The sequence below is a fragment of the Coccinella septempunctata genome, chromosome 4 (assembly GCF_907165205.1).
Source record: "Coccinella septempunctata chromosome 4, icCocSept1.1, whole genome shotgun sequence".
Taxonomy (NCBI): domain Eukaryota; kingdom Metazoa; phylum Arthropoda; class Insecta; order Coleoptera; family Coccinellidae; genus Coccinella; species Coccinella septempunctata.
In genome coordinates, this window is record NC_058192.1 from 20,041,016 (window position 1) to 20,056,761 (window position 15,746).

At 35.4% G+C, this 15,746-nt stretch overlaps 1 protein-coding gene across 6 annotated transcripts in view; it reads right to left on the bottom strand.

Moving 5' to 3' along the window:
* Window positions 1-15,746, bottom strand: part of LOC123312610 (breast cancer anti-estrogen resistance protein 3 homolog) — a 146,121-nt gene that overhangs the window by 40,555 nt on the left and 89,820 nt on the right. The window lies entirely within an intron of this gene.

The window sequence follows — 15,746 nt, forward strand, 5'->3', positions numbered from 1 at the left end:
GCCTTGAACAGAAAATTTTAGCTTCTGTTTGAGATGCTGGAAATAATACCCCAGCGGAAAAAAAATAAGTTTTGATAAACCGAAATTCTTGAAGGTGTTGATTGAACAGAGCTAGTACTGCGTGAAAATCTGGTACCTGGCATCATTTTCTGAAGTTGAGCAGAGCATCAACCGCGATAATATCTATAGAACAAACATAGGTCGGAGAATCTTCTGATATGTTTTAATGGCATCTGCTCTGATCTGAGACTCTCTTGACTGAATGAACTGACCCCCATCATCAGATCAGAAGTAACGTATTGGGTTTTTCACCAAAACTTCACTGGTTCTGCTAAGGTCAACAACCAGTGAGAGAAGGAATATGGATCTACAATCACTCTGAGTAAGGACAATCAGGGCAGAAGCCAACAAATGATGATACAGTATGTATTTTCATGGGCTACAGGACATGCCTACATTGTTTTGAAGTTGCGCTGATTGGTCTAGGCCTGGAAAGAATATATGAATTAGCTAGATGCCGATCTTCAATAGTAACACTGATGAAACATTGCATACTATTATAATAAACTAAGTTGTATGGTGTCTCAAATTCGGAGCTCACTGGTAGCATCTCGAGAACTGTATGACTTAAAAAAAAATCTGCAAGGACGATCTCTCATATCTCAGATATCAGGAAGCAGATCATTCAGTTTTTCAGTTTCATATTTAATAGTCATTTTACTAGAGGTTTGTGGCGTCGTTTTCACCCTTCACATCATTCGGAAATTTTGTGTGGTCAAACAAGCCGATGACATTACTTGCATGCTGTCACTCGAAACCCTCTTAGTCTTAATTCACGAACGGAGCTGGTGGTGGCCACGTATCATGGAAAAAATCACGCCTTGCCAATTTCCATCAACATAATCCGACACTTTGCTTCGAGTGGTGTCCCCAATGGTGGTGAGTCATGGCCCTCAGGGCTCGGGCCACTTTGTGAAATAGACACCCAGCATACTGACTTATGCCGCATGACACGCGGCAGTTAGCGGTAGACCACCTATTCGATGTATATTTTGTCGGATGGCTTATCGCTATCATTTATCTACCAACATCTAGTTTATTGCTACACGAGCTGCGGTATTTTCGACACAAACGGTTTTTTTTTTCAGGAATTGCACCTTTCCAAATGTGGGCATTTGACGGAATTGGAGTGAATCGATATTTCAGCCGATGGAATTTATTCACTCACATATAAACTCACGTACAGGGTGGGCAAAATTGGTGATTCCTGAACTACAACTTTTTAACCCAACGAGATAGAGAAAAATGAATGGCATATTACGATCGTCTTCTTTCGAGAGAATAATAATGCCATTAACTGCATTCCTCAGTCTTCTTTTGTTTTCGAGTTATAGGTCAAAATTAAAATTTAGGCGATTTCAACTTTGGTCATTATCTCCGTTTCTGTTTGAGCTAGGATGTTGAAATGAAAACATTATACAGGCACTTTTTCGATAGCATTCCAGTGGCGTACTATGATTTTTCCAACAGGTTTATTTCCTGAGCTATAACATAGAGTTGTGTTTTTTCTTATGAACAGTAGTTTGAAATGACCATTTTTTTCCGTTTCAGGAATATATCAGATTAGTTCAGATTGAATGATCTATCGCAGGAATTTGGACTTAGTAAGTAAATCAATTATGATTTTGCCAATGTTTCGGAACCTATTGTTCCTTTCCCAAGGCTAAACAGAGGCATTTATTAACCATACAAAGAAATACTTACTAAGTCCAAATTCCTGCGATAGATCATTCAATTCTAAGAAGCATGGACATGAATACTACAGATTAGTTCAGATATTATGAAAAAACAACTTTATGTTATAGCTCAGCGAATAAACCTGTTGGAAAAAATCATAGTACGCCACTGGATTGCTATCAAAAAAGTGTCCCCATAATGTTTTCATTTCAATATACTGGCACAAACAGAAACGGAGATAATGACCAATGTTGAAATCGCCCAAATTTCAATTTTGGCCTATAACTCGAAAACAAAAGAAGAATGCAGTTGATGGCATTTTTAGTTTCTAGAAAAAAGACGAACGTGATGTGCCATTCATTTTTCTTTATCTCGTTGGGTTAAAAAGTTGTAGTTCAGGTATCACCAATTTATCCACCCTGTACATTGAAATAAAAAGACCCATGCAAAAAAAATCAATCCACTCGATAAATCGATGAAGTTTGTTCGTTTATAAATGTTTTATTTTGAGTCCTATTTGATTGATCTTTTTTTAATTGTACGGAAATCTTTCAGAAGTTTATGAATTTGAAGAAAATTGGGTCTACGTCATTTTATACTGGATGGAACGCAATCTGTTTTTTTACTCTAACTTTAAAATCACTTGTTCCAAATGTTCCACCTTGTAATTACTTTTTTCATCATCATCATTCAGACACATCTCTTCTCAACAACTTCATGTTTGATTTATTACCCTAGCTCGGCGTATCACACCCTGTATTTTGGAACTTAAAATATCCTATCGGAATTTGATTTCATGTATCTACTTCATGGGATACAATTTTTTTTACTGGGGGGAAGGGTGTTTCAAAACTCTTAATATGGTTTTGTTCTTTGTTAGCGCCAAAAATTGAAGTTGGTGATTTGAATTTTTTCACGTGATCGATACAAAAGGTCTATTGAAAATAAGAAGTTGTGATTGAAATTAATAAGCGCACCCTATGAGACATTTAAGGTATGCCATCAGCATATATCGCTGCGAATAGAGTCAATAAACAAACATAGGCAGTCGTAAACACAAATAAAGCATATTTGGACACATCACGTATCGAAGCACAACAATAAAGCAATCAATCAAAGATGTTATACCAGGTGCAATGGAAAAATTGAAGCTCTTTTCATTCAACTCCAATTACAATTTCTATCAGCTTTTTGGTGGAATGCAGTGCAATCTTCATTTCATTCAGTTACGAACTATTTTATGGGAAAGTTGATCCATTTTACTTATTTGCACAATAAAATAGGTATACTGTCTGCTTGAGAAAGCGCGTTCATAACTGAAAATTCAGAATGCTTCGATTATAATAATTCAACCGTTACCTCCGTAAGTTTACAAGTAAACAAATTAACCTTACTAACCTCTTGCTTTCGCCGCAGTTTTTATTGATAATGACAGTTTTCGTCGACTTGTTTGTTTTCCAGTGGATCAAGGCCATTGCCACTGTTTTGGCATCATAATCTCACTAACATCGAATTCAAATAATTATACACAATTTTGGCATTATCTGTTCAGAACAAAATGAAGAACATGCTGATGCTAGAAGTACTAAGAGTTTCTACACAGTAGATATTTTCGAGTAGATACTTCTAGACTAAGACTAAATTTCAAAGTAAAAACTTGTAACTTTTCCAGACGCTCCTGATGTATATTAGATGCAGGGCATAATAATGAAATAAATGTTTGTTTAACCAAAAACTTGAAAGAAAAACGCTGAAACCCGAGAATCGATTTTTAATTACTCTCTATTTTCTGGCAATAACATTTAGTGGCTTTCCTCAAACCATTATCCGCAACCCCAACCAACTCCCGTTTTTCGAATGGGAACATAAACAAAGTGTGGACCCGTTTGGAAGCTTGTGGAAATCTACCTTTGTTTTTTTGTGGTTATCAAAAGAAACAAAAAAGTATTTTGAAAAAAGAAATTAATAGTTTCTCAACCAATAATATGTTAAAAATTAGATCTTAGTCTAGGTTCATCATAAAAACTTGTGATGCTGTTTGGAAAACTAATAATGAAATAATATTATTTTCATAGTTAGGTATACCTATATAAAAGAGTCAGCATGATTTTATTACTTATTTTTCCGTGTTTGAGTAATAAGGATGAAAGAAGATTATACTAGGGGAGACTGGAAGAAGGGGGAACTAATTGTCATGTCCCCAACAGACTTTCATTCCCCATCTGATCTCATCCCTGTCCTCTTTCGGTTAATTGAATTCCAATCTCTTGGAGTGTGCTGGATGTACCTATTTGATAGAAATAAACCCCTGCAGGGATGTTTATCAATTGCGAATGGAGGGACCCGTGAAAATGAAGTTGATAAAAAAAACACTACATCATTTCATTTCTAAGTTGTCTCGGATTTTTAATTTTATTGGTTATTCAAATGTATTTTCTGCATATCAGTGGAAAAAGGTTAGCACCAAGGCATTGGATAAATGCTTATCATCAGCATCAAAAGCTCAAGCACGAGCCACCCCCAACATTATTCCTGTTATAATAATTCGGAAAATTAAAAGAGATACGCTACATATTATGCTTGTTCTTAGAGTGGTTCCTTTGAGTATTTAATTATAATACTCAACGGTGGTTCACAACAGTTGTGAACTGTATACAGTTACAGACCATGCGCAGACAGATTTTCGCTATACCTAAAATGGAATTGCGCTTGCTCCGAACAGTTTACAACCGATAAGAGGCATTTTACGAACAAACCTAACCTAATATACTTAGAAAAATTTTGAAGCAATAAAAAGTAGTGAAAACACAACCTCCTACAAGAAGACGCCACAAGCCAAAGAATAGAGATAGATAGAGAACATCTCATTTTAAAGCTTTTTGAGTTTTCTTTTAAGATAGATCTGCCATAAGTTATTCAGATCCTTGACAAGAAACTGAATATTTCATTCTGATCGTCTCATTCAATTGTATATTAAAATAGCAGGAAATCATTGAAATTAAATGTTCGAATTGAGCTTCAGTCGTTTTGCCGACACTTTTGGAGGGATTAACAATGAGAAAAACACTCCAAAGTTGTAGTTTCGAAGATTTCAAAGGGTTACTCATCCATACTGCAATTTCCAGCATGTGTATATTTCACAATTTCCACAGCAAGCTCAAACATTCTTCCGTGGCTTAGTAGTTGGTAAACATTTAAATAAATAATTGTCTATTGCATATTGGCTCGTCATAGACGACAGCTGATGCAACTGAGCACCAAAATTTACATTGTACATACATTTCTAACCTATCATATCTTGTTTTTTGAAATATTAAGCATAAACAAGCAAAGACACTTTCTGAAGTTAGTAAGAAGAAAAGAAGAGATATACAGTTCTTGGTCATTCAAGTTGAAGAATCCATCAGACTTAAGAAATCTCTATAGCTTGCTTACTTTTTATACAATCAACTCCCTGAATTCCTCTGGAATTCTCAACGACAAAATCAATCTAGCTGTTCTACACAACCCAGACTCATTTGAATTGTGCTTTCCTTCAATGTTAATTTCCATGAAGAAAGTCATTAATCTTATGAGTAAGAATTAATTATATTGTTAATTCAATGTTGTGATTTTTTTGGCAGAGAAAATTATAACAATAATTCGATTCTGGTAAGTCACGTAGTACATGGCGCTCCTTAGGTCCAAAGCACGTCATCGCAGAGTAATTTAAAAATCGATTTCTATAAATGCAAATTAAAGTTATGCATAACCATCGCCTACGTTAAGTGAACCATGGCGTGCTATCGAAATGCATTTTCGCAATTACAAGCAGCGTTTTCGCTCACACCTACGTGTCTGGGATTTTCTCCGAAAAAAATGTAATTCACGAAAAAACTCGATCTCCTTTGGTGTTGATCTGATGCGTGAGTAATAAGACTCATTCATTATTCATGTTGAAAATAAATGAGTTAATTTGTTAATTGCATTTGATTGCTAATGGCAATCAATTATTCATTCGGAATCGATCTTGTTCGACCTCCGAATAGACATTTGTCCATTTCAGCCATTGTCACCACAAAGGAATTGAAGAAATGTGAATTGAGAAAACAAAACAAAGAAATTTTCAAGAATTATATTTCGGCAGAACTGAGAAGAAAAGTTTCCAATATTCAGAATATTTAGATGATACTCTTATATTTTTCACAAAATAATGAAAAAATGAGTTTCAAAGAAAAAAATTAAAATATGAGAAATTGTAGATTTGAATAACAGACAAACAAACTGAATGAAGAGAAAATTGAAGGTCTTGGTAAAGGTAGTACTTGGTTGGTCTCCCAGAGCTTTTCTCTTCGATGGAACACATTTAGAATGGGTCCAAATATCCAGCAATACGATAGAACTCACTGCTCTATAATGTTAATTGTTCTAGGGAGGACAGTTGTCTAGACATGTTCGATGCAATTCATGTCTTTAAATAGCAAAGAAACTTGAAGATAATATTGTGATAGCGAAACACGTGTGGTGGTTTAACAACTCATGTTGGTGAAAATCTCGGTGAAAATTATATCTAATTCTCTCTCAATTGACTTTCATCGACTCAATGGTTATGAATTCAGCTAGATATATCAATCTGGTCTTTCAATAGTGGCAAAGTTCAGTATATTTGTTTATTGATAAACATAAACATTCAACTTCAATTTGCTTGTCTCAAATGTTTCATTGAAGCTTGAAGCTATACGTCCACCAGTCACAAATAGACAGCAACGTAAGTTTGTTCCTCAATTATGGTTGTGGCTGTTTAGAAAAGCTTCTTTTCGAAAATTATCATAACTGTCCAGTAAAATGAATGAAATTTTAGCTGGGATTTGTTTTTAGTTAAATGTTTATAGACCATGTGAAACTCTTCGTATAAAAATTCAACGATAATCTAACTTGGGTCAAAAACAAAGTGGGATGACGAAATAATCTTGAAACTATTATCTCTCCAGATTTTGTTGTCCTACCATCATACTATAACTGCATTTCAGCCTCAGCATCAAATCTCTTCATCGTGTATAAAAAGGCGGGCTCCCTAGAACCTCAATCTTGATATTCAAATTGATGAGAATGTTTACTCTAAACGCTATCCCTCGATCCAATAGATGTTAATTCCCCACAGTAATCGTTAAGCTATCAGTTTTACCAACATCAACGATCTTGGTCCTGTAATGATGCCACATTATGCATATCAATTGACTTCGTTGAAGCAACAACCGCAGGCATCTGGGAAATGAAGTCTTCTGGGAGTACTGAATATACCGATTTGTTTTATTTTATGTTCTACTCGTCATCATGGGTTGGAAAGCAAGGAAACTACAGATTTGGAAGCAGTTGTAATCGATACAGCAATGACGATAGTGGTATTATTAGTTTTATTCTTGTTACTCAAGGTACATCGCATTTGAGTTGAATGCATCATCATAAATTGAAGAATGATCACGATGGATGGGATGTGCAAAGGACACACAATGACACTTCGAACAAAACCTCTTGAAAGATCTAGGTGAGATAATGTGGTGAAACTATAGCTATAAAATTTACAATTGGAAGGAAAAGTTCTCCACATAATCACAACACCACTTCTTGAAATCACTCACGAGTCATTATTGATACTTTTTTTGAATTATGAATAAACGAAAGCTTACCTAATTTATGAAAAACTATATCCAACTGGAGTACCAGTATTTTGGAGGGAACATCCGCACATTACGTATATTCCCAGAGCAATGAAAGTGCATAGCATACCACAGAGATTCAACATACGAGGATATATCGAAAAATTCTTAACCTACTATAGAACTAAACTAAATTTCAATGTCAAAATATTTTATTATACAACATATTCTCCTCTTAATTGCATACATTTATTACAGCAAACCTGCAACGTCTCTGGCCTTTCAAAAAAATGTTTCTTCTTGCTCTGCAAACCAGACCTCCACAGAGTGCCATGCCATGCCATCGATTATTGCTTTGTTTCTGGATCGTAGAAATGTACCCAAGTCTCATCCATAGCAACAATTCGGTTTAAGAAGTCTACATCGTTTTCAAATCGAGCACAGATCGAACGCGATGCTTCTACCCTTGCATGCTTTTGGTCAACATTCAAACATTTGGGGATTCATTTTGCAGCAATTTTTTTTTCATTTCCAAATTGATGTGAACTATATGATGAACGCGTTCATATGAAAGTGCTTTAGATATCCGTTATAGCCCAATTCGACGGTCTGATAAAATCATGTCATGAACTGCATCGATATTTTTGGGGACTGACACAGAAACTGACCTTCCCAATCGGTCATCATCTTCAATGGAAAATTTACCTCTTTTGAAGCTTGCAGTCCAATTTTCCACGGTCGCCTACGAAGGACATTGATCACCAAGGGTATTGAGCATATCTTCGGAAATCTGCTCACCTCTTAACCCTCTTTAATAACTTGATGATGGCTCGATACTCCAACTTTTCGATTTTCTCAATTTCGGTGGACATCTTCTTTCTTTTAATTTATCGCCTAACTATGGTTTCCTTTTTTGACCTCAAACTTCACACTGACACTTCTTATGAGTTATTGTTCGTTGCTATGGCAATGCAATTTTTTTTTTGCAAGGAACTGGTCTAGGCTAACTAGATATCAATACATCCTCGTAAAATTAATTTTATCGAATTCCATTTCGCATCTCCCATGAACAAATGCGTGTTTTGAAAAGTTTTCGAATACATTCATAATTACTGGATGTTTTTCATTCTTTGTTAACTCTGGAATTCAGAGAACTTCAACACTCTGTCCGTTGAGTAATATTTGGTTCGAAGACTGCGATTCAATTGCACATTGCACCAGCTTTGTTTCACTTCGAAAGCATCCTCAAACCGATGAAAGGACACCCAGGAGCGTTAAAATAGAAGAATTAACAGGACACAAATGATCCTCGACGATGCTCGAGGATCTTCCGGTCTGGAAGCTGAAAGATGCTCTTTTAATCTCGGCGTTAATGGCTGGAAACTCATTCAGAGTTCAGCCAGAGGGGCTTAAGGCTCGTCACGCTAGGCAAGTTATCATCGGCGGCTACAGCAGAATTCCGCTACCCCAGGTTTTTAATTTTTCCTTTCAGAAAGCGTTTCTTTATTCTCCAGCGGGAATAATACTGCGGCTTTCCTGGGGGAGTCGAGAATGAATGGAGGAGGAAGGATATTATCTGGAATCTGGAGAATAAGAGATAACCAGGTGAGTAATTTCGTATCTTCTCGGAGATCAGATGATTTGAGGTCAAATTAAATGAGTAATAAAGTTTCCACATGTTTGAAAGACAAATGAAATGTTGTTTTTTCTATAAAGGAAAGATTTAAAGCCGCGTTATGGAAACAACGAAAATGGACTATAATGAAAGATCACTCCTCAACAAGGTGGCAATGAATACAATAATAAGAATTAATTCAGATGCATACCACCCATCGATATGAATAGGTCCATGGTCGGCATCGGCTCTTCTTTAGTGAAACGTTCTCCATGACGTGGATTTTGTATCTAACAACACCAACAGAAAGCTTTTCACAAAAATAAAGAGTACAACTCCAAAAGAATTGTTGAGTATTGTTATTTACAAAATTTGTTGCAGGGATTGTCATTCTGCATATATAGGACAAACAGGTCGTTCTCTTGAGGACAGAATCTCCGAACATGAAAGAGATTCCTCCAACAAACTCAACCTTCTAAAAAAGGAAAATAACACGTTTCAAGTACACTATATTCTTTCAATTCCAACATCGATTGAATAAGAATATTAGGACACCAAAAAATTTTGAAGAAACGCTTGCTACATGAGATATTACATATTTCATATTATCCTGATTCTCCATAGGTACCCCTCAGAAGCTCTGTGGCTTGTGCGAGTTCGGAGAATCAGTTGTGTTCTGTGTACATGAGATGATATCTATAAAACAGGATAAACGATCCTTCAACAAAAGAACAGACATTGAAGGTTTAAATACTGCCTATTACTATCTTATCAACAAAATAAAAGAAGAAATAACTTGTACGAGTTCTTCAAGTTGCATGTCATTGCCATTTGTTTAGATCAAAACAGTATTCATTATTTCATTATTACTTATAACATAATTATTATGTAGGATAAGAGCAATTTCTTCTTTATTTATCAATTCTATTGTTCAGTTCTCGTTTGATGGTGTCCAAGTTGTATTGTTTATTTAATATCTTTCATGTTTCTGACCAAAAAAAACTGTGCGTAATTGTTGCTTTTTTTCCATCTTTTGATGTTGAATCGAGTACATGTATGCTGAGCCGAATTATATTTAATGTTTCTCTCACTGTTTGTGCACCATCGTATACAGATATTTATGTGATTGTTTATTGTACAGATGTTGTGTCCCATTGCATATTCTACCAAAGTGTATGGGTAATAAAAATTTTGTAATTCATTTTAGAACCGTGAAGAAGATTTTAGATCAAAATCGAAACATGCAGGCAATGGTCTGAGAAGTGATTTTTTGTCCTAATAACCTGACCTTCAACACTGTGAAGTAAATCAGTTCTCCGTTTAGTTGTCTTGACGATGGCAAATTGGCTAGTTCGATTCAGATCGCAACACTTGTTCATATCGGCGCGTGGTATGCATCTGAATTGATTCTTATTATTGAAAATGGACTAAATTGAGAAGTGACTGCAGGGAACGTTTTCCACATAAGAGTCAAGACAAAGTCGTTACGAATCAAAAGGATGTACGTAGGAATCTATTTTTTGGAGGAAATTTTGGAAAGAAGTGTAGACATTTCTCCGGCAGATGTCACATCTGTTTTCTGAAAACTCGGATATGCTTTCTAGCGAGGAAGTTCTGTATTCCATTGTGGTTGTCATCATCGACTGTGTTGAGAAAATCCTTCAATTCTCACAAAACATATTTTACTGGGCAGAGGCATATTATGATTTGGCCTTTTTTTGGTGACAAAAGAGTTAGATATTGATTTAATTTCAATCTGGGGGGCTCTGCATCTCCTGAAAACCTAAGGAGTTTCAGAAGATATAAAAGAGTTAGACCTCATCCAGACAACCCAACAACTGCTTCAAGTTTCTTGAATTTTTTTAGGGTTTCCACTCCCAATCACTGAAACAAAATCAATTAAAAAAGTGAAATAAACGATTTGCTTCTGCGTAAATTCTTGCACTAATTTGTCAGGAGCAAATCATATCGGCGGGTGGTATGCATCTGAATTTATCCTTATTATTGTATTCATTGCCTCCCTGTTTAGGCGTGATCATTCTATTATTACAAAATTATGATTTCAAAGTTCTTTATTTTCAGTTCATTGTCAGGCAACAATTTTTTCTAGTGGATTTGCTCCTGACAAATTAGTGCAAGAATTTAAGCAGGAGCAAATCGTTTATTTCACTTTTTAATTGATTTTGTTTCAGAGATTGGGAGTGAAAACCCTAAAAAGTTTCAGGAAATGCAGAATCCTCCCAGAATGAATTTCAATCGATAACTGCTTCAAGTATTTAGTTGTTGAAGATCAAAGAAAGTAACTGACAGTCTCATATTTGTCAATCATTCTGGTATGATGTGGGAATACAGAGTGAGTAAAATGTAACGCAATTTAAAATGAAAATTGACTTGTTTGAGTATTTTTCTTCATAACAGTGAATACCGAAGATATGAATGAATTTTGTGCGTTCCTTTTTAGATCCTTACTATGTATAGGTTATTGGAACTGCTATGAAATAAGAGTTTTCTTGGAACTTCCAATTCTTTACTTAATAAAATTATAGTTCCACTTCATTCCATTGTCTTTCGTTAAACTTTTATTTAGCATGTTGGACCATGATTGCACCAACAAATTTAAGGCAGGCTCAACATTGAGGCCTACTTATTTCTCCAATTTCCATTGCAGTAACCATAGGGAATCACTTAAATAATTATAACTTAACTTTAAGCCTGTCTTAAATTGGTTGTTTACGCGCTGTGACCAATGTAACAAGGATGATTTTCATCTTAATTGAAGTCTTAAGAATAGCAAATATGTAATACTGGGATATTGGTGAGTTAACAGGCATATCGATTGAACTACATCTCCATAGATTTCATTCCACAAAACATAATGTTCAAGTACATCCAATGAGATACCTGAATACCGCTAAACACAACACGCAATCATGAACGAAAATCCAGACGAAATCGGGAAATTCGTCCAAAAACCACTACGAATGAAATATAAGGGTGAACGTTCAGTATGGTTGATCGGGACACGTGACTCAGTTCGTTCAACCCTTAAACCAAATATAAACAGAGCGGTCACGCATGAGAGAAGCATCGGTTCCATCGGCGGGACTTGAGGAAAACGAAGCAACAACACTTCTTTTTGAAGTATATCCTTATAATCGCTTAAGTAGATGTGCGCTTGTAAGTGGAAAGCTTGGCGTGGAAGAAAAAGCTCCGCTTTGTTCATGCTCAATGCATTCCGATTACCTTCGCGTAAGGTTGCACTAACACAAAGCGTTGTGTTACACCTGTGGGATTTGCCTTCTCCGGACAATTTAACATATAGAACGAGGGGAGCCTTTACCTTATAACTATGTAAAAAACGCGATCGATTTTATTTATATAGGTTGTCTTCTAAGGAAATATTTATGGGCGACTTTTTTTTTTTTTGGTTGGTTGTTATCTGTAGTAATCTGTAGTATTTTGAAATAACAATTTCAACCGTTTTCCAAAAAAAAAACTATTTTAAGCACTTAAAAATGAAAAATAAAAATGGGTATTTAAAATTTAAAGCGTTTCATTTCGATTGCAGAACATTGATTGGCAACATCGACTAAAATATGCCTTCATAATAAAGGACAACAAATACATTATCTTGATGAGATAGACAAAGATGGCTGTCTATGAAGTCCGCGACGAACAAGGAAGGCCGGTTGCAGTTGAGGCTCGCCAGTAAGTACGCGCTTGTAAATCAACAGCTGATATTTTATAAACAAGCTGATTGGACATTGTTCTTTTAATTGTCTAGTAGGCGCTGTTGCCTAATCGTAAACTTGAAACCAAGCAATTTAAATTTTAAAACCTCATATTTGAAGAATGATTTTGAATAGTTTCTGCGGTGCATTTGAAGAATTCTTGAATGAAACTCATAATTATTCAGTTTAAACTTGCATATGCAGTGATAACCCAAATTGAGGAGAATTTCCCATTGTCTATATAAAATATCCAAGATGGCTGTGATACAACTCTAGAAGTTCGACAAAATCTCATTGAATTTCAAGTACGGGACTGTGGAAGGTGACTTTGGCATCGCAAAAACAAAACAAAACATTAACATATGGCTGGACAATGAATTGTTTAGTACCAAGTTCATCGGATTAGATGCATCAGGTCACTTTTGAGAGAAACATAATTTTTGTATTGTGCAATTTAGGGTGAAAAAAAATTTACAAAATCGAGGCAGTTTCTTGAAAGTGCTTATATTAGTTATGCTGAAAAAGTTCTATGATGTTTCCCCATTTTATCCCATTTTACGACGATTGTTGGAATGTTCGAACAAGAAGACTGTGATGCTCATTGTGAAAAAATTCGTGAATAATTTAGACGAATATTATTGGTGAGATTTTGAAGTATTATTCTCTTTTTTACACTTGTGTCCTAAGTCTCTTCTGTCAGTTTGTATCGAAATGAGTCATTTCATAAAATCGTTACTAAAAAATAATGAGAAAAATTCGGCAAACCTAAGTTTCCATTTTCATTACCACTTAAATATCGAACGGGCAGATATCCTAAACGAAACCACATGGTCGAATCAGGAGATAAGTTTTTTCCCACTGTGATAATTCAGCTAACAAACGGTCTGGGGTCTATTTCAGTAATCATTTTCAATTTTTTTTCGACTCTGTCATTTTTAAAGTTTTGTATAAGGGAATTTTGATGGAAAATTTTGACCAGTTCTACCTTCTGTTAAGAAATAAGCCTCACCTTCAAATACACCCTGTATATCAAAATTTCTTTTCTGAAGTGAAGCATTCTTTCCCTTGTGGCAACACTATACATATTCTCCGTATGAAATGTTCGAAGAGCTGCAATAATTGCACCTGGGTTGATACCTTGCAAGCAAAACGAGGATGATATCAACCTTCTATATCATATGCCCTTGTTCCGTCTCTCATCAGGCTTTCCCAAAAAGGAGTAAAAGGACGAGTTTCAATGGGACAGTTAAAATGGCAGGTTACCAAAAAAAAGTTTGGGTTCTGATTCGCAATCTTGGGAAAAAAATAATTATTTATGTAGACTTTCTAGATGAACTTCTTTAACATGAAAAATTAAATGTTTCAGAAAATTATAGGACGGCGAACAAGCTCTTGGTTGTTGTTTATACTGTTTGTACTTTTGTTATGACAAGGAAAGACCTGGCGGCTGAGTAAGTATGAAGATCGCGAAATCCAGGTTGAGCTGGATTTTGGGATCTTGGAAAAGTACACAATGAGGTGAAGTATTCATGCATAAGGATCCACATTCAGTGGTGGGTTCATGAAGAGTTCGTCAAAGTTAGGACTTAAGAAAAACCAATCTAGTAGGTAGACGGCGATCACTTCCAAAAAATGTGTTCCTTTCTCAGAATCTTAAGGATTCTGCGTAAATCTATCATGAGATGTAATGAATATATAGCATAGAATCAGGAACATCTATGTAGTAAAAATTTGGATTGAAAAAAAAAACATGACAAAAGAAGATTGATGGAACAAACTTGGAAAGCCCAAGATCGTCGGAGAGGATAGGTCCAGAGATGTTGCAACTATACCTGTAGCTATACAAGGCTCGTGGTATAGGCATAAAAATAATAATCAGCCAATACTATATACATTTACCTATAGGATACATAGGTTTGAACTGATAAAATATGGAAAAAATTGTGGTAGAATTGAATTTCAGTGTCAATCATCTGCGCACAGTGAGTTTTCCAATATTTAACTCCACAATAAAATAGAGTTTATTTTTGTGGTTACTGTGAACCTTCTTAGTTGCTATCCTCAACATTTCTTTTTTGTTTCCGCAGATATTTCTGCCATGGTGGATTATGTAATTTCGAACCATCATAGATTTGATGCGTTTTAGACCCTATGGCTTTCTCTGCTGCACAGTAAATAATCAGATGAAGATGTTCTAGGGAATTTTCGTTCTGAGACACATAGGTAGATATAATATCCTTCCTCGAATTGTCAGTAAAAGTGCCAGTTTTTTCTTTGGAAAAATTGAGTTACATCGAGACTACTAGTCTACTCATCTCTTTATGAATTTGTTTAGATAGCTTTTCCCCATTCCATTGGGTATTTGCTTCACTGATATTTTCAGATTGATGTGCGACATCATTCTCATTCTTCTTCCGTTGCTAGCTGAAGCTAGATTTCTTGCGCGAATTCTATTCTTTGGTAGGAGCTTGTTTCTAAACATTTATTTGTATCGCCATTATTTCAGCAAAAATCTGTATCGTTAAAAATTGTCTCACAAACGATAGCAAAAAGCATTAAGACAATTGCATCAATCCAAAAGTAAGAGTAAGGTATCAGGTATCAATCAATAGTTTCGAAAATAAAATTATTTTTTTCACTCATTCAACATTTTCAATTGGCAGACTACTAGGGGATTCTTGGTGAAATTCAGTTGATACTCAATTTTGTTGGAGTTTCTGTTTGAATGAAGATATACTAAATAAATTAATTTCTCATCATTCAACATGTTTACATCAATACCTTTATCTCTCAATTTCACTTTCACTTGAGGATCCAGTAAAAGCCATTTCAAAACTCTTCTCAATTACCATAGTATTAATGCAAATTGCATCAAATATATTGGAAGCATACTTTTTGTGCGCCACTCGTAACTGGGCGCGGCTTTTACCACTTTCGAAGAGAAGGTCGTAGTGTTCGAATCTGGGCTGGTCCGGTGTGATCCTTTCGATAAGACAGAACCTGTTCTTCGTGGCTCTCAAAAATTGC